Source organism: Kogia breviceps, chromosome 17 (genome assembly GCF_026419965.1).
Source record: "Kogia breviceps isolate mKogBre1 chromosome 17, mKogBre1 haplotype 1, whole genome shotgun sequence".
Lineage (NCBI taxonomy): Eukaryota > Metazoa > Chordata > Mammalia > Artiodactyla > Physeteridae > Kogia > Kogia breviceps.
In genome coordinates, this window is record NC_081326.1 from 18,908,017 (window position 1) to 18,928,896 (window position 20,880).

Consider the following 20,880-nt stretch of genomic DNA (forward strand, 5'->3'; position numbering starts at 1 on the left):
GTTGGAGCACAGTAATGAATGACCTCACACTCTTTCCTCAGTGACATATAAATCTCACGCAGTCCTAAATTGAAGGAGGTAGGATAGAAATTATGAATCAAGTTTACACTTGAAATGACAGAGAAATTTGAAGTGACTGAATTTTCCTGGAAAGAATCAGATTATCTTTGATGACATCCAGTAGGTCAGACTTCAGAAGAATAAGCAGTTATAGAAAAATAAACTTGTACTTATCTAAATAGTACAATAAACATGTGGGATGCCTTCCTTGAAATGGCCATGAATTGAGTACAATGCTAGTAGTGAGGAAACTTTCCTGGAAAAATTAGTTTTCTCATTTGTAAGTTCAGAGAAGTAAGGTTGCATCCAGTTCAAGTCAGGCAAAAGCACCAGTTGGCAATGGAGAGAGAGGAATGCAGATTCATGGCTAAGAGAATAGCATAACTAAATGCAAGGAAGCATTAAAGTAAGTGACTGGAAACAAGAAAGTACTATAAGGGAGGAGAAGATAACTTGTGATGAGGGGAAAGAGGAAATGTCTGGTCAGCTTGAAAGGAAGACATATCCTGACAGTAGCACCAATTTAAATCCAAAGCCATAGATCCAGTAAGTCCTGTAATACCTGCTCATCACAATGTAGTTGACAGACTAGCAACAAATCAGCATTACCAGGAAGCTTATTAGAAATGCCAAGTCTCAGGGCCCAACCCAGAGCAACTGAATAAGAGTTTCAATTTTGACAAGACTCCTAAGTGATTCGTTTGCACGAGAAGCACAGCTCTCATTGATCCACAGATGAATGGGTAAGAAAATATGAATGTAAGTCCATGTGGGCAGGTAATTTGGGCTATTAGTTGCTCTATCCATAGTATCTGTAAGAGTGCTTGACATACAGTGAGTACATAATAAATAGTTGTCAAATAAATGAGGCTTCTTAACTTCACCTTCATTACAAAAGAAAGAAAAATGCTTACATATACAGTTGATAGTGTAATTTTGAATATGAAAAGCAGACTCAGTCACTTAATTGCCTAGCCAATAACTAAAAACAAAATTAATGTCAAAACTTTGAAAGTTTCCTTATTTATATCAAATTAATCAATAATCTGGCTCTCACTACTCTTCCATATAATAATGAAGAGACATTCAAAACTTCACGTTTTTTATATGTTGTTGCTTGGTAAGAAAATATTGCTTATAGAATTAATTTATTTCTTTTGATCCATAACTAAACTGATTATTCATTCAGAAACATTATTTCTACATTCTGTGAATTATATTCAGTGTTCTGGGGGAAAGTTTGAAGCATACACAGTCATCGTCTTAAGTTAAAATGCAGGGGGAAAACAAATGTTTAAACTAACTGCACACATATCAATCAGAAGAGAATTAATTTTATACAATAGAATTTATAAACAAAATAATGAGAGACTGTATCAAGCATATACAAGACAAGAAAAGGCCAAGGCTTGACTGATTCATCAGGTAAAGATGCAACATGCCACTTTTAGATTCATACAGTGTATCACTTATATAGGCAATGAAAGGAAGAGTAGCCAAAGATGGCAGCTCCCCGTGATCCTTTTCCCACACACCCAAACAGACAACACCAGAGGGTCAACGTGAGTTATGGGATATCCTATCACTGAGGAACGCATTCTAGACTGCAGCTAAGCAGTTTTACAGTTTGCAGTTCTGTTCTGAGGGGGACAGAAAGCCCCATACCTCATCAGAATCCTGAAGGTGATAAGAAACTGTGTCCTGACAGCCACCCAGGTGAGATAGGAAGGTGAGGGGGAGAGGGCTTCAAAAGGGGCTCTTCTGAGGCCTCCCATCCAGGAGAATCATGGGACACTGTCAACAGTCAGATTGGTTGCAGGTCAAGTTTGAATCTTTGCCTGTGTGGCCTATGTGGATATGAGCAAGACCTCGAGGGCACCGTGGTGGAGCTGTCGTCCTACAGAAGGCAGAATTAGGAATAATTGATTCTCTGGGTGATATTGGAAAGGATTCATCGTAGAGCCTTAAAAGGCTAAGAGGTTTTGTTAGTGTCATCAGTGTTTCTGCTCTCAAAAGTGACATTGTATCGCTGGGAATAGATTACACAGAAAAGAGATGAAATTCCCTTTCATCTGTTCAGTCAGAGAATGCCTGTGAAAATAATTCTCTGGTGAATAAGGTGATAGTACATAAGGAAATGAAGATGTGGACATGGAAAACAAGGAGAAAATACAAGGTAGTGAATAGTAAATATGTGGAACTAGTTACTCTAAGAGATGATAAATATAAACTGTATAAGCAGAAGCCAGTAATGTTTAGATATCATATCAGGCACAGCTTAATGCACGTCTTACGTTCCTCTTGATGCTATAGTCTTCCAGGCCCTCAGTTGTTTGTCCCTCTTCAGCCATCATCATGGTATATCCTCCCAGAGGGACCTCCCACAATCTGGCAGTCACAGCCTACTGACTTAGCCTGGGTATGTGTAGTTCCAGCACCTGGGGCTATTCACAAGGTCTGAATTCTCTCCACTTTGGCCTCAGGGTCAGACTGGCCACAAGCATTGAATGGCAGTTTTCTCCATCACTCCCATGTTGGATGCAGGCATAATTTTCTAAACAACTACCAAAGGGACCAGAAAAAACAACTCTGAAATGTGGGGCAGTTAATTCCCTGATTGGCAAGTTTCATTTAATGGAAAACAGAAGATGGGAGGATACATTTCCTCTACTTTCTCCCTTCCATAGAGTTCTCCAAGCAATGTTTAATTCACACAGTGCATCCAAAGGAGTCATGAGTGGCTAAGCAGATGCATGTGTCAAGTGATGGGTGTATCTCTGTGGTTCTGCATAAAGCAGGGGGCAAGGCAGTAACACGTTACCTTACATTGCTTTACATTCTTCTCTGTCTCACTACCTTTTTCTTTCAGTCTCCGTGCTCTAGGGTGTTGCTTTCCAAATAAAACATCAGCACTTAGACCTTTGCTCCAGGTTCTTTTCTCTTGGGAACTAGGGCTAGGATGGATATATTTGTGGACCATCTAGGCACAAAATCAAGGACAAGATGGGTTCAGAGTTCCTCCTAATCTTTGAGATTGTGTGACATTCTCCCGGAAAAAAAAATAATACTGTCAAAAACTCTTACAGTGTCTCATACGTAGTAACCACTCAGTCAAAAGTGTATCATGTGAATCATACCATCAGAGTTGAATAGAACAAAAGGGCATAATAAAGCCACCTGTTCCATATACGAAGAAGAAATCAATTGCTCAGCAAAAAGGCCTGCACTAACAGAGATTTCTCTGTGTGAATGGATAGGGAGAATCAGATGTAAGAGTTACTATTTTAAAAACATCAAACAAATAAACAAACAGAAAACCCATTTGTGGTATTTAATAACAAACAGGACCCTTTTAGAATGTCTTTGGTTTATCACTTTTACTTTTTGCTCTTCTTTTTCTTGCTGCCATCTGGACACATTGTCTAAATTCCAACACTAACCTTTTATATCACCGTCTTCTTCCCCCCTTCTTATCCTTTTTACATTCTCTTAGTGATCTTAACCACTCATGGGACATCATGTTGTATCATTTGTATCCAAATAACTGTCACTGTATAATATGTGGCTACAACCTGTCAAATTATTTCTGTATATTTTCTTTTTTTCTTTTTTTTTTTTGGTGGTATGCGGGCCTCTCACCGTCGTGGCCTCTCCCGTTGCGGAGCACAGGCTCCGGACGCGCAGGCTCAGCGGCCATGGCTCACGGGCCCAGCCGCTCCGCGGCATGTGGGATCTTCCTGGACAAGGGCACGAACCCGTGTCCCCTGCATCGGCAGGCGGACTCTCAACCACTGAGCCACCAGGGAAGCCCTGTATATTTTTTTTAACTTTTAAAATATTCTACCTAGAGTGTTCCACTGACTCTTCCCATTTTATGCATCAAAAACTAAACTCATTAGTACCACTAAACAGTTCTTTTTCTTACCCCTTTTATGACAGTGATATTTTGTCGTGAAGTATCTTTCTAAAAATCCCCAGGTCAATTGAGCAAAGGTATTTACTGCTATTGACTGAACTTATACATTGTGGAATTTCTGCCAATTCCACATAGGAATACGTATTGCTTATTGCAGGACAGCTTTCCTCAGCTCCTGGACAACTTTTCTTGCCCACTGGATACCAATCAACAGATCCTGGCCTTTTAGTTGCTGACTGTATGTCAGCTATTCTAACGAAACCCTTTGGATCTTTTTTACAAAATTAATTTCACGCACTAGATTCTCTAAAATGCTACCCACTTCAACTAAATTCAAAGCTTAAAGAGCAAAGCTTTATTTACTCAAATTAACACTAAAAATATATCAACCAGATGAAGGGAGAGGATGCAGAAAGATATAACTATTTCCAACGTTTCGGAAAACTTAGAAAAATGAAAATGAGATGAAGGGCAGGGAAAGGATATAAGTGCCCGTATGCTGATAGGAGAGCAAAAACCTGAAAGCCTGGATTCTTCTCCACCACTTCTATTTGTCTTTCCGTTAATCATTACAATAAATGCCTATCAATCTTTTTTCAATAACAGACTCCAATTAATCAGATCCTTCTTTTGGCTTTGTTCCCAAAAGTTAACATTACTTGACTCTGAAAGAAACTCCAGTAAAGAAAAATTTAGCTCAAGGTATCCTTAGTCCATTAAAAAAAGTACAACTGCTAGTCTTTTTAAAAAAACTCAGTCAATATGCAATGTCAAAACAACCACCACCACAGTAGTCATTCAGAGTTCAGGCTCTAGGTCTACTTGGAATCCATAATTTGTTGACTAATATTGAACAATTAAGTTCCTTGTGACTCAGTTTGCTCATAATAGCATTTAGCTAATTTTGTTATTAATTAAACGAGATAAGTTACTTATAGTGTTTAAAAGACCAACTTGAATAATTGCACAATAAATGTGAGCTCTTCATTATGAATTCCTTATTCTGTATCAGAACAAGTCTTTGCAGGCTGAAGGACCATAACTTATGCATTTTAGTGTAATCCATGTTGTATAGCTGTAAGAAGCCACGGAACATTTGTTGAAGAAGTGATATTTTCAAATACCAGTGATTTGATGACTGATGATTCTGAAGTTTTCCACTTGGATCACCACTCTAGATGAATTAGATGAAATATAGAATTAGAATTGTCTTGTTAGTGTTGCTAGCAGGGCATTTCATTTGGGAAAATTTTCAATCACTGTGAAATATCTAAACCAATGAGCATAAGTGAGTATATGGTGAGTAAATGTATTAAACACTTTATATTTACTGAGCATTGATTACCAAACCAAGCATTATGTTAGATACTAGTGAGGCAAAGATGAGCTAGATAAAATCCTTGCCTTCATAAAACTTATAATCTTTGAGTTATATGAATCAGGTTCAGGAAAGCAGCTGAGCCTGAGACAATAAGAGTTGTACCAAAACATGAACAGTTAAAGGAAAAGGTATCATGTGAGGCATGTTTCCGAAGGATGATTCAGCACCCATTGCAAGTTGCAAAGTTCTGATTTTTTAAATGACATTCACAAATTCATAGTCAATGTGACATGTTAGAATGCCCGAAGATTAAAAAGCTTCAGCTTTCATTTTTACATTTTTTTTTAAAGCAGAAAGTCTTAGGCTTCCACATGGATCATATCCATAATTTCCCAGAGAAACTGACTGAGTTGCTAAACAATTCAGGCAGAGTTTAAACACCTTTCCCAATATATTCTTTCCTCTAAGGACTTCGGTTGGTCACTGTGTCAGTGAGGCACTACCACTGTTTCAGTTTTCCTCCTTTATTGAGAGGTCAACCACAGAGCCCTGGGCAGGCTAAGGCAGAGTTCACCTTTGCTCTCTTCCTTGGCTGGGTCACGTACATGTTCAAGTGGAATCCCCAGTTAGAGTGATCCCTGAGGCCAAGAACTTCTATTAAGCTGCAGCAAGAATTGGTCAGCTATTTGCTCCTGGGAAAATCCTACTGCTACGACTAATAAGTATTTCAAAAGAAATAAATGAGCATGTCATTCATCCTATGATTACAGGATGAGCTTCAAGGGAGTTGCTCGTCAGCAGGCCTTTCACGTAACCCCAAGTTACTGAGTTCTTTCCCTAAATAGTGCAAATTGTCCCATGACAGGATTAAATCCTTTTCCAACCACTACCATGGCAAATCTGGTGGAGGATCACAGCATACAGTGAGATGAAGGAAATGTTTGCTACTTTATGGGGAAAGGCAAAATAGTATTTGTGCCACTTGAGTCAACAGGGAAATTAGTTAGAATGTTTTATATTCTAATTACATAAAATATAGTTATAATTTTAAAATTCAAGGGCAACACATGTAATGACTGTTATTCCTAAAATATTAACTATATACCTGAGGACACATTGTGCTACGTTCTCTGTAGAGTGGGATCTACAATCATTGTGTACCACCACCACTAAGACCACCACCAAACCTTCACCTCATTGCTATTATTTCAAAATAAAACAGAATAGAAGAATGAATATGTATAACATTAATGCTTTATCCTCACCTATGGCTTTGACTTTCTATCTCCTGTATCTTCTTCAGAGTCAAGGATGCCTATGAACCATCCGTGTAGTCTTCCCTGGGAACAATTTCGTTCTTTTTTCACCTTTCTTAGCATATTTTCGATACATCTCTCATGTTTTTTTTAACATCTCTTTTGGTTTTCTATACATCTCTTATAGATCACATTTACCTTGGACTCTAGATATTTATGAACTTATTTAACTTTCTCTACTGAATGAAAATGAAATCTCTTTAAAATTAGGTCTATGTTTAATTCACTCCAGTTTAAATGCCTTCCTTATGTTAAGTATTCAGTAAATAAATGTCAATAAGTAAAGGAAAAGGGAAAGTTTAAAGATGAACAAACAGTGTATCATTTTCACTCTATTTGTCAAATGTGTTTTAAAGTAAGCCCCACTTTCTTAAAACCTCTTTTTCATATCTGTGGTTTTCTTCTTTTTGTTATATTTATATTCCTTCAACTTTTCCTTAAGGGAGCCAGATGCTAAACATCATGTCAGAAAGAACATACAGAAGCCAGGTAGAGGTAGTATGGCACTTTCCTTAGTTTTTTATAGATGCATCTCCTATTTGTCCACCGGGCCTCATTTCAATGCCCCCATCATCAGTTTGCTGTGTTGTACTCCAATTCTCAAAACTTATAGTAGAGTTATTCTACTCTCTGTCTGTACTGATGATTCCTTTGTACTCAGTTATTTACCTTTCAACCTCAGCTCCTTTAGTTGTGACATTGCCATAGCTCTAGACTAGACATGTTCCTTCAGAAAGCCCTCCTGACTGTGTGTGTTGGGGGGAAGGGGGTGGTTGAATCTTGATAAGACATCCATGCCAATAGAAAAGAACTGAATACATACGTGTGTGTGTGTATAAGTTTTTATATATAAAACATTTTGATTTATGTTATTTCTGCCAGATGCAAGATAATAATTTGTAAAATAGCTATACCCTGGCTACTTTAAAAACTAAAATTAAAATAAAAGAACATTATCACATACAGAAAAGCAATTTTCTTTTATGCTCTGCATCTATGCTATTTCAGTTACTCTGACTGCTCCTTAAGATTTGTTTAGACTCTCAATGTAAAAAGGAAAATATAATGGTTCATATAATTATCTTAATTAAAGGAAACCTATATTCCCAGTTAGATAAACTTTTGTTCTATTTCTAAATTCTAATAAGATTATGAATCTTAATGTGAGGGACATTGATAAAAATATATTTGGTAGAGCTTTTTCAGAAGATGCAAAACAATTTCTCCATTAAGATTTTTATGAATGTAGAAGTCAATGATATTACAACAATGCTTACTTGAATGAAGACAATCTGTAATGAGCTAATAATTGTAGACATTTCCAGGGATCGAATTCATACAAATGTAAATGGAACATCTGTATGAACAAATGATTAGTATGTCTCTTAGATCATCTATCATTGAAAAATTGTCAACTTAAAATTATTTGTCCAGAAAAATAGTCTTTGCCCATGAGGGTGAAATAAAAATATTTTCAGATAGATAAAAGCTGAGTTAAGTTTACTGTGCTGTAAGATATGCTAAGGGAAGTTCTTCAGGATACAGGGCAATGACAACAAATGAAATTTAGACCTATAAGAAAGACTAAAAATCACCCCAAAATGGTAGCTGGTAAATATAAAAGATTTTCTTTTTTCTTGTCTTAATTCCTTAAAAGTTATTTGAATATTAAAAAAATGATAACATTGTATTGTGAAGATTTATAATGTATGTATTAATAAATTATGTGACAAAGTGCAAAAAGAATAGGGCTAAGTCTAATTGTACTTGTAAGGTTTTAAATTTTAATGTAAAGGGTAAATATTAACTCTAGTTAGATTGTAACATGTTAAGATTTAACATTTCAATCTATAGAGTAATGACTGAAAAATAAATTAAAGAGCTGATAAGACAATAGTGGAGATAAAATGAAATACTAAAAAATACTAAATTGATACAAAAAGAGGGCAGGAAAACAGTTAAGGAACAATTGAAAGATAGGACAAGTGATAAATAAATAGCAAAATGTTAGATCTAAGTAAAATCACATTAATAATTACATTAAATAAAAATGGAGTAAATACTACAATTGAAAGAGATAGAGTCAGACCACTTGTAAAAGGAAGGTTTATCTATATGTGGTCCACTTATAAAGGCATAAATAGGTTGAATAAAAAAGGAAGGTAAAAGGCATGTATGCAAATATTAAACATAGAAAAGCTAGTGTAGTTATGTTGATATTAGGTAAATTGGATATCAGAACAAGAGACATTACCAGAAAAAAAGAGTGACTATCCATAAGATAAATGGATAATTTATTAGGAAGATAGAAAAATTGTAAATGCTAAAACATATGATGCAAAAACTGGCATATCTAAAGGTAAAATTAGACAAGTCAAAATATCATTGCTGAAATTTTTAACATCCACTATCATAACTGATAGAACAAAGAGACTAAAAACTCTAAGGATACAGACTTGAACAACACGATGAACTGAGGTAACTTAATTAAGATTTATGTTCTATTACCCACAAAATCTACAGTGTACACAATATTTTTAAATGCTCATGGGATATTTGTTAACATAGATGTTCTCCTAGGGCATAAAATAAGTCTTCAACAAATTTTGAAAAATTTGAACTTTACAGAGGATTTTCTATGACCATAATGAAATTAAATTAGAACTCAATAGCAATAAGATAATAGGACACCTCCCAATACTTAGAAATTAAGCAGCACACTTCTAAATGACATAGAGTTTGCAAAGAAAAGTAAAACTGGAAAATGTTTCTGCTGGATGTGGGTAAAAGTATGGAAATGTTCACAATGAATATAATGCAGACCACGAGGGAATTTTATGTCTTTAAATACTGTATTAATAAGAAGACAGACCTAAAATCAATGATATATGCAACAACAAAAAGAAAGCTTAAAAAAGAAAAAAAAAACATTAAAAAAGGCAGACACAAATGAATGCATACTCCTTGATTTTATTTGCATGACGTTCAAAAGCAATGAAGACTTTAGCAAAAATTGGAACCATGGTTGCCCATAGGGGCTGGGAAGGACAGGAAGAGGGCATGAAGGGATATCTAGGAATCAGGAAAATGTTCTAATATCTTTGTTATTCAGGTGTGTATTATTTGTGAATTGGATCCTTAAGGTCTGAGCTTAGGTGCTCAGACCTGTGAATTTTACAAAAACAAAAACAAAAACAAAAGGCAACTAGACAAGCAGAAAACAAACCCTGAACTCCAAAATAAATTTAATTACATTCTTCCAATTGACACATAGCATTTCTGCCTAAATTCAAGAGGTTCCAACTATAATCAAGTAGTCTCAGCCTTTAATTTAAAGCCTTCAATCTTTGGCTAGTTTCAGTCATTGGGTGGTGAAAAAGGGAGAAAAGTTTTCTTACAAAGTTATTGATGCAACTAAGGTCTAACTCACAAAAAATACTTTCCTGGTAATTTTTTCCCAATAGTTTGTTATCTATAAAATAGTTTCATTTGGCTTCTGTTGGTTAACTGATTTTTAATAGTTCAGTATCATGACACACTCACCCTCTCAAATAATGAACAGTTCTTTAGGACAATAATTTAAAGAGAAATTTCCGTTGTTTACTGGAACCCATTCAGAATTCAATAATATGATAATATAAAGTAAACAAAGATGCTTATATTCCTAATTTTTAGGGCATGTACATACACAGTATATTTAAAAGATAAATAAACATTTTGATCTGGAAAATAAACATTAAGGTGACTGACTTTGGAATACAAATTTATCCTGTCAACATACTTAAATTAATAAAACATTCTTATGTATTTTAATCATTTTAATGTATTTGTTATGTATTTTTTCTTCCTAGCATGAGTTAACTGCCACATTTACATATTGAATTAAAAAAAAACAATGTCTTGAAGTTTTATTGTTCATTGAAAACAACACCAATAAGAATAACAAAAGGAATGTTGCCTGAATGGCCTTAGTCTTTTTTGTTTGTTTACTTGTTTCTGCAGTAATCATGTAAAATAAAGTATAAAATAAAGTAGGTTCAAATAAAGCCAACGACCTAGGTGGTCTTGCTTTAGTTAAGATCACAGTGTTTTTAATAATGTATTCTTTCCTTCTCACACGGCAGCAATAACTACCTCTGGATATTTTAAAGTGTACATTATGTGTTTACATCTTAGAGTGTTTCTCATTCTCCAAGTAAAGTAGTCATCCTGGGCTTGACCTTGAAGCCTTTACTCTAAAAATGTTTCCCCAGAAGCCCTTAATGACTTCTCTAAGAGCTGTGGAATCATGCCCCACAAGAAGTGTTTGTATCATTGCACTGAATTCAAGAAAAGATTAGCTATGAAGCTGAATGAGGTGTGTGTAAAAAACAGGCTGATAGTAAGTCCTCTCCACATCAAAATTTGCATTTTTAACACTATTTTGACCCATAAACCTAACTTTCAAACATGCGTAGCAGAAGTAGGCACATGCTGAATACCTAGTAAGTAAGCTATAACATATCGAAATTTCAATTCAGTCCAAAGCATTTAAACACTAGTGAATTTGAATGATTAGAAAAGAAGACAACCTACATGTTTAACCTCAAATAAGGCATATGGGTAGCACTTCAAATGCAACTTTTATATTATTTTTAAATGGCCAAAATTTGATCACATTATATACATTCCTCTTTGCCCAAAAGTTTCTGCAAAAACTGATGTCACTCATTTTATTTATTTAATCCACATTAATTTTTTAAAGTTTCTTTCAAGAACTGTTCTAGATGTGTGAATACAGTAAAGAATAAAACAGGCAGGGTCCTTGTCCTCATGAATTTTGTATTCTATTAGGAGAGATGGGCCAACAAACAGAAATATTAACAAATTCAGGGAGTGAAGGTCTTTTTATTTCTGGAGGGATATGAATGAAGAGCAGAATAAAGCAAAGGAAGGTAGAGCATTCTAGGAAGAGAAAATAAAAAATGCAGATATCTTGAGATGAAACAAGATTAGTATATTAGTACACCAATTGGTATAAATCTGATTGGTATAAATCAGAGTGGCTAGAGAGGAGTAAAAACAGAGAAGGTGGTAGGAGATGTGAGAAATGAACATGAATGGGCTTAGAGGTTACGGTGAGGAATATAGAGTTAATTTTAAATAAGAAGGAAGGTGATTGGAGGATGCTCAGCAGGGGAGTGAGATGTCTTGACCATTCTGGCTGCTGTGTAAAGAAATTACTCTAAGAAGCAAGAGTGAAAGGAGAAATGCCAACTAAAAGTTCTGTCAATGCAGAGAATTAAAAATGATTCTAGCTGTTTTAAACATTAAAGAAAGTGATGCAGAAAAGTAGGAGCTTCCAAATTCCTTCAAATGACTGGGAGAGTGAGCTATAGTCTGGCTTCTGCAATGCAGGAATCAGAAAGCCAGAATCAAATGTAATTTGTCATCATTTATCATGCCACAACTACTTTTCAGCACCCAGGAAACTAGAGAATGAATCCTAGACTGTTGCCACATAAAAAGTTAATTTCCATAACTTTGCTAGTGAGCAAGGAAAAAGAAAGCCTAAGATGGAGGAAGATAGCCTCTACCTTACTTCTGCCTTTCAAATTTTGAGCAAGTATACCTAATTGCAAAAACAAATTCACATTCAAGTAACCTAGCTTCAAAGGAGTCCATTTCCTATGGAAAATGTAGTTTTTACTTTCCTGTCCTTTGGAGACAAGAAAGTACTCTAGAATAAGAGTAGGATAATGATAGAGCAGCCCTTAAACATTACACTAGTCTGGGAGAAAGAGAATGATGGTTTGAACTAAAGTGAGACACGGTGAGAAGCAGTCAGAATCTAGATAAATTTGTAGAGTTAAAAGAACTGCCAAATGATAGAATCTGGGATGTGAAAAGAGTGGAGCCAGGGTTGACTCTTAATTTTTGGTCTCATCAACTGGACAAACAGAGGTCACTCCCTGAGGTTGGATAATGGAAAGAAGAAGGAAATCAAGAGTTCTATCTTGGTTGTTTAAGTTTGAAATACCAGTAATTAGATACAGTTAAATAAATCTGGAGATCAAGGAAGAAATATTTTTCAGTGTCATATGCATATGAATGACATTTAACATTATGCCAGGGTGAAATTACCTTGAAAGCATCAATAAGTGTGAAAAAAGAGAAGGAAATTACAGACAAAGCCCTGTAGCACTCCATCTTTGAGAGAGCAGCAAGAGAAGTGGATCAAGCAATGGAAATTGAGTAGATACAGTCAGTGGAGAAGGGCAAACCCAAGAGAATGCAGCATCCAAGAAGTCAAGTGAAGAAATTGTTTCAAGAAGTAGGGCATCGTCAGCCGTGTTAAATGTTAATGAGTCAAGGAATGTGAGAACTGGGGAGCAGAAAGACTTCCATTCCAGCCATGAGTTTATCTAGTGGGGAAGAGAAGGGTTGTAACTCTGAATCAGATAAGATACTGGAGTTTTATCCAAGACAGACTGAATTTTAATCATGGAATGTGATACAAAGGTTTTAGAATATATCGTTAAGGGGTAGAAAAGGGGATTGACAGAACAGAGATGAAAACAGTGATTGGAAAAAAGAAATGCCATGATATTCATGGTACTCCTTAGTTGATATACATAAGTCTGTTTCAGAAGAATTGGCACTTATGAGTGTAATAAAGTATTACATGTGTTTTATGAAGACTAAGGCTAAGTTTATTAAGTCATTCATTAAATATTTATTGAAAACTTATAAGGTATCAGGAATTGGGGAACTTAAAATTACATATGAAGATTACTAGACAGCAAATACTGTTGTTTTTCTTTCCAGTTTTATTGACATATAATTAACATACAGCACTGTATAAGTTTAAGGTGTATAGCACAATGATTTGACTTAAATACAGCATGAAATGATCATCACAATACGATTAGTGAACATTCATCATCTCATAGATACAAAATTAAAGAAATAGAAAAAAAATGTTCTCCTTGTGATGAGGACTCCTAGGATTTACTCTCTTAACAACTTCCATATGTAACATGCAGCAGGGTAGATAGAATGAATTCTATCTACCATGTTGCACATTACAATCTAAGTACTTATTTATCACATAACTGGAAGGTATATTTTTTCCCATCCAACTCACTCACTGCCTATGGTAACCACACATCTAATCTCATTGTCTGTGAGTTTATTGGTTTTTGAAGTATACTAGGTTCATTCATGTTACAAAACATAGTGATTCTATATTTCTGTACATTTCAAAATGATCACCACGATAAGTATAATTACAGTATGTCACCATACAAAGATGTTACATAGTTATTGAATATATTTCCTACTCTTGGCATTTCATGCCTGCAATTCATTTATTTTGAAACTTAATGTTTGTACCTCTTAATGTCCCTTACCTATTTCTTTCCCTCCCTCACCTCCCTCCCTTCTGGCAACCATCTGATTTTTCTGTGTCCTTAACTCTTTTTTTTGTTGTTATTGTTGTTATGTTTGTTCATTTGTTTTGTTTTTTAGATTCAACAAAGAAGTCGTAAAGAACTTGCCTTTATCTGACATATTTTACTTAGCATAATACCCTCTAGATACATCCACGTTGTCACAAATGGCAAGGTTTCATTCTTTTTTATGGCTGAGTAGTATTCCACGGTGCACGTATACCATATCTTCTTTATCCATTCACATACTGATGGGCATTTAGGTTGCTTCCATATCTTAGCTAATGTAAATAATGTTGCAATGAACACAGGGGTGCGTAAATCTTTTTCTAATTAGTGTTTTCCTTTCCTTTGGATAAATACCCAAGAGTGGAATTGCTGGATCATATGGTAGTTCTATTTTTAATTTTTATAGGAATCTCCACACTGTTTTCTGTAGTGGCTTCACCAATTTACATTCTCACCAAGAGTTCAGAATGGTTCCCTTTTTACCACACCATTTCCAATGTTTATTATTTATTGTGTTTTTGATAATAGCCATTCTGACACATGTGAGATAATATCTTATTATGGTTTTGATTTACATTTCCTTAGTGATTAGGAATGCTGTACATCTTTTAATGTGCCTGTTGGCTATCTGTATGCCTTCTTTGGAAAAATGTCTATTCAGGTACTCTGCTCATTTTTTGATTGGCTTGTTTATTTTTTTGATGTTGAGTTGTATGAGTTCTTTGTATATTGTGAATATTATCCCTTTACTGAACATATTGCTTGCAAATATCTTCTCCCATTCAGTAGGCAGCCTTTTCATTTTCTTGATAGTTTCCTTTGCTGCTCCAAAGCTTTTTAGTTTGATATAACCCCATTTGTTTATTTTTGCTTTTGTGTCCCTTGCCTGAGGAGACATATCCAAAAAAATATTACTAAGACCAATGGTAAAGAATCTGCCTATGTTTTCTTCTAGAAGTTTTATGGTTTCTGGTCTTATATTTAAGTCTTTAATCCATTTTTAGTTGATTTTGTGCAGGGTGTGAGAGAGTAGTCCAGTTTGATTCTTTTGCATGTAGCTATCCAGTTTTCCCAAAACCATTTATTAAAGAGACTGTCTATCCCCCTTGTATATTCTTACCTCCTTTGACAGAGAATAATTGCCCATGTAAGTGTGGGTCTATTTCTGGGCTTTCTATTCTGTTCCATTGATCTATGTGTTTGTTTTGGTGCCATATCATGTGTTTTGATTTCTGTAGCTCTGCAGTATAGTCTGAAGTCAGGAAATGTGATATATCCAGCTTTGTTCTTTCTCAAGGTTGTTACAGGTATTCAGGAGTTTTGTGTTTCCATACAAATTTTAGAATTATTTGTTCTAGTTTGATGAAAAATGCCATTTAGGAGACTAAAAACTGTTAGAGCTAGGGCATTACAGAATATTCTTGATTGCTGTTGCTGCTCTTCTTCAATCAGATATTTCATGGCCAATGTGATTCTCAAGTGATTTTGCTTTTCATACATTAGGCAACACAAATGATTGGAAGCTGGACAAAATGAACCTCAAATATCTATCCTAACACTACAATTTTATGATCTCTAGGAAACAATATTAGTAAATTAAGATAATATATTAGGATAATGAGTTGCTGCTTTAGAAAAGTACCTGGATACTCAATAGGACTCTGAGTTTGTGGCGTCTAAAGCTGAGAGAAAAGATTGATGGCAAAAGTTGAGTGGACAGTTTTTATTCTGGTGACTCAGCATGAGTGATTTTTTTTTTTCTATTTGCATTAGAAACGATGTTTTTGATATTACCTCTCAAAGCTCAGGAAGCTGAGGCTGAACCAAAACAACTGCAATGATGCTTGATATAGTCATAACAACCTATGTGGGTGACTGCACAATCACATTTACTTGAATGTACACAATCAATTGTAGAGATACAAAAATAGTAATAGTTTTGTAAAATAGCATACTTGATAGAACTGACAACAATTTAAGGTACACATTTATGACATTTATTATTTTCTAGTTATTTTGATGGAAATATATAAGAATTAACTTTTATCTATTTTAAATGTCTCTTTGCCATTCATAAAACCAGAAATAGTTATAGTTTCAGATAATTTATTTGATAAAATTTAGATTTTTAAAAATCTGTTGTTCTCAAATAATTGATATGTGTTCACCTACTTATGTATTCAGCAAATAATAATGGAGCACCTATTATGTGTCAGATATTATACTAGGTGCTATGGATAAAGTGGTAGACAGATACAGTCCTATATTAAATTAAAGTTCTATATATTAAAGCCTACATTTCATGTGGCATTGGAATTTTTTGAGATATAGGATTTTTCTAAGGTTACCTGGTATTTTTTTATACAAGTCAATGATTATAAAGTTGGACAATGGAGCTGGATGAGAAGAAAGAGGAAGATATGTGAGTTGATGAGAGTTAATAAAAAATGGTAGGGTAAATCACTTGTAGGACCCAGTGAGATCAAAGAATGATTTGAATGCAATACTAAAAGAGAATTAGCTGAAAAGTAATAGGTTGTGCTTAGAGAATGGAATCATTTTAAGTGAGATTCTCTTGGTGAAAGGATGGATAGAAGAGGAGGTTCTGTGCTAGGATCACATAGACACCAGTATCACATAGAGCTGTGGTGTCTCTTCTCCTCTAATATTTGAGGGTCGAGACCTTATATTCGCTAATGTCATCTGACATATACTAGGGTTACCACAGTCAATCAGGCCTGTTTTTATTCATCTTTACTCCGATACTAAACATGGTTCAAATTCTTTTTCTCAGGATAGCCTCAGATACCATTAAATCCCATTAGATCAGAGGACATAAATGAATATTTCCATAGAAGTGTTGTATTTCTTTATTTCTTTAAGCCTGACTCATATAGCCAAGAAGCTCATAACTGCTGGAATCTAATCACATAGATATTAAGTGGCAATGTGCCTACCATGTAATGTGTGTTCAGTAAATATTTATTGACTACTGGCTCTTGACTGATTCATGATGTAATCACATGAAACCAGAAACAGCATAAATCCTTACCCTTTTATGAGTGGAACTAATCTTTTCCTTTAGGAGAACTGGGAAGGAATAGAAGAAGAAGAATGTTGTGCTGTTAGTGACATTCCATTATCAAACCTGGAATTGGAAAGGGGCGCAGAGGTTAAACCTCTGTAACTAGCTGCCTGTCATTTTTTCTTGGGAACATAGGAAGTTGCAGAGAATATGACAATGGCAGCAATCTGTTTTCAGCGTGATTTCAATGCTTTTTGGTTATAGTGCCAAGATCTAAAACAATCAGCCGTAAGTAAAAGTAATTAATGTATTTGAAGATCTGTCACCAAAAATCTAATCATTTTAATATATTTTTGTCCTTCACCATTTGTTTTGCTATTCTTCAAAAGTATCCAAATTAATGGGAATATTCTAGTCTTTTACTGCTGATACAATTTTCTTCAGTCTCGTGATATAAAAAGTGGTAGCAAGGAAACTACATTTTTAAGAATAGAAAAGGAAAAGCTTTTGTATTTATAGGTGGGGCTAATACAAACTTTCTGAAGCAAATGGAGTTTTTATTACCTTAATGCTTTGTATAATTTAAATATATCTTAAGGGCAGACATAAGTGTTAAGCACAAATTGTTCTTCAGTGGTAGAAGTGAAATTCAATATTAGCTTTATTGTGCAGCATAAGATTTTTTTCCTACCACAACTGAGCAGCTAGTTTTAAAGAACAAAGTGAGCAGTTCTCATTCAGATGCTGCTATTTAGAATTCTGGATGAAGGAAATAAGTAATAACAAATCAACCAGGTCTAGAAATGCTTGAATTCATTCAAAAAGTTTCTTATTTAAAACCACATTTCCAAATATTTGAAATCTAAGAGTAACATTGAAAAAGCAAGTTCAATAATATTATTATAAGCTTTATGAAAATATAAAATGTGTGTTAACCTGAAATAGAGCCCACATTCCTCAACTGGCTAGGAGTAATTCTGTGTGAGCACAGACTCTTAGAGCTTTCTTCTTAAAAAAAAAATTCTAATATTTCCAATATTCAAGGAGTATGGGTAACTAATTCAAAAGTGTATTATTATAAGGATCTTTAGATGATATATAGAATATAAAGGGAAGTGAACAATTAGAGGAAATTTAGTAACACATGAAGAAAAAATAACAGTTTGTAGAAAGATCTAAAATATTTTTTCCTTTGCTCAGCTTCTGATCCTCCACCTAGAAATGGGCCATTAGACCTAATTGTCACCAAGAGACATAGAAAGAATCCAAGAGCAGTGATTTCAGTAAATCTGGGCATGGGATTCAAGGAAGCTATCTGCCATCTTTTGTCATTTGTGTAGAGTCCAGAACTAATTTTTTGCCTTTTCAAAAAGCTATTTATGTACCTGTCATTCTCCCTGATCAGAATGTACACTCCTTTAGACAAAGGGTATTTTGATCATCCCTTTACATCCCCTTCAGAACCTAGCACTATGTCTAGTTCTGAATAGGTCTTCAACAAATGTTGCAGGAATTGAATTAAATTCAATATTGTCTAATAAGTCGTAAAAATCTAAAGTACTACTGAATGCAAAGAGAGTCCAATCACTAACTAATAATTCTCAAATGATCTCCAACTAAGTGGAAGAGAGTAATTCATAACTGAGACAAATAAAAATTAAGCAGGAAACAATCACGGATTATTATTAGCAAAGTGATTGGTAAGTTAAGAACAATATTTTGGGGACAAATTTACTCACATATTGGAGGCTAATGAAAATGGTTAGTGGTGAAATAAAGGATTAAAAATAGTCTGAACTTGAAATATTTGGGGAGTAGTGCCAGCTTTAGATCATTAAATGCTGTTTTATAGAAAGGGGATAAGATGACCAAATACTTAGGGCAGACAATATATTTGTATCTTTGTATTATAGGATGTTACCTATCAGAGAGGTTGGAATATTACACTAAACAAATAGTAAATATAATCAAATATCACAGGAAGAAAAGATATCATATCTAAGGATGTACAGATGAGAGAATCATTTTCAAACATGTGGCTATATAGGATTCCAACATTTTTTTTCCCACTTAACATTTTTAAACACGTCTTTAAAAGATCAGCTAAGAAACACTACAGAGAACTTTAAAATTAAAATAATTTATCATTGTTTCTAACTCTCCTCTTTTTATCTAAACTCTAGGCATATTCTGCTCATTCAGAATATGGGACTGTTCCTAAATTGCCCAGAGTTTTAAAATTTAGATTTGTTTACAAATATTTGTATAGTGTTTTCTATGCTCCAAGCATTCTAAGAGCTTTAGAAAATTCTCTTATTTAACCCTCATAATGCTATGATAGGGATATAATTACTAGCTTTCCTCTTTACCTAAGAGGGAACCTGATGTGTGTAGAAGATCAGTAACTTGGCCACAGCCAAACATTCTTAAGTGATGGCTCCAGGTTCCCATGCTTGGCTCCTACTCCCAGAACTCTGCTCTCTCCCCATGTACTCTCACCATTTAGTGTCACCTATGTCACTCAGTTGAAGGCAGAATGAATTGACTTGGATACAACCTGTGCCCATAATGCAACAAGTTCATATTTTTCATGAACATATTGTTACTTATACTTTAGAGTACATATTTTTCAAAAAGTACTCAATTTAGAAGCTACAGATTTACTCCAATGAATGTGCACTTATCACATTATTTGTGAAATGTATCTCTTGCCCTTAGAACAAGTTTAAAATTCTAACAATGAAATCAGTATTGCTATTTTAAATCTCTCCCTCTCCATCCTTTCCACCATAAACTATGTCACAGTGTAATTCTCCTCTTTGGACTCAAAACATGAGTTTGGCTTGAGTATCTTTTGTCAGTGCCTCAAATCAAATTCATTCTCTAATAATGAACATTTTCCACCATGAGAGACGTTCCTTAAACATTTATCTAAAACATGAGGTACCACTACACTCCAGTTAGAATGGTCAAAATCTGGAACACTGACAACGTCAAATGCTAGTGAAGATGTGGAGCAAAAAGAGCTCTCATTCATTGTTACTAAGGAATGCAAAATGGTACAGCCACTTTGGAAGACGGTTTGGCAGTTTTTACAAAATTAAACATATTCTTACCATAAAATCAAGCAACTGCACTCCTTTGTATTTTCCGAGAGGAGTTGAAAACGTATGTCCACACAAAAACCTGCACCTGGATGTTGATAAGAGCTTTATTCATAAGTTCCCAAACTTGGAAACAACCAAGATGTCTTTCAGTAGGTGAAAGGATAAATAAACTATGGTACATCCAAGCAATGGAATATTATTCAGCACTGAAAAGAAATGAGCTATTAAGCCATAAAAAGACATGCAGGAAACTTAAATACATATTGCTAAGTGAAAGAAGCCATTCTGAAAGGACTACACACTGCATGATTGCAACTATATGGCATTCTGGAAAAGGCTAAAATATAGAGACAATAAAAAGATCAGTAGTTACCAAAGATTAGGAGTAGGGTGAAGGATGAATAGGCAGGGAGCAGAGGATTTTTAGGGCAGTGAAAATACTCTATGACACCTTAATGATGGGTACATGTCATTATACATCAAACCCATAGAATTTATAACTCCAAGAGCTAAGCATATTTTAAACTATGGACTTTGGGTGATTATGATGTGTCAATGTAGTTTCCTTAATTTTAACAAATGTACCACTCTGGTGGGGACTGGTGATAGTAAGAGAGGCTATACACATAGGGAGGCAGGAAGTATATGAGAAATATCTGTACCTTCCCTTCAATTTTGCTGTGAATTTTAAACTGC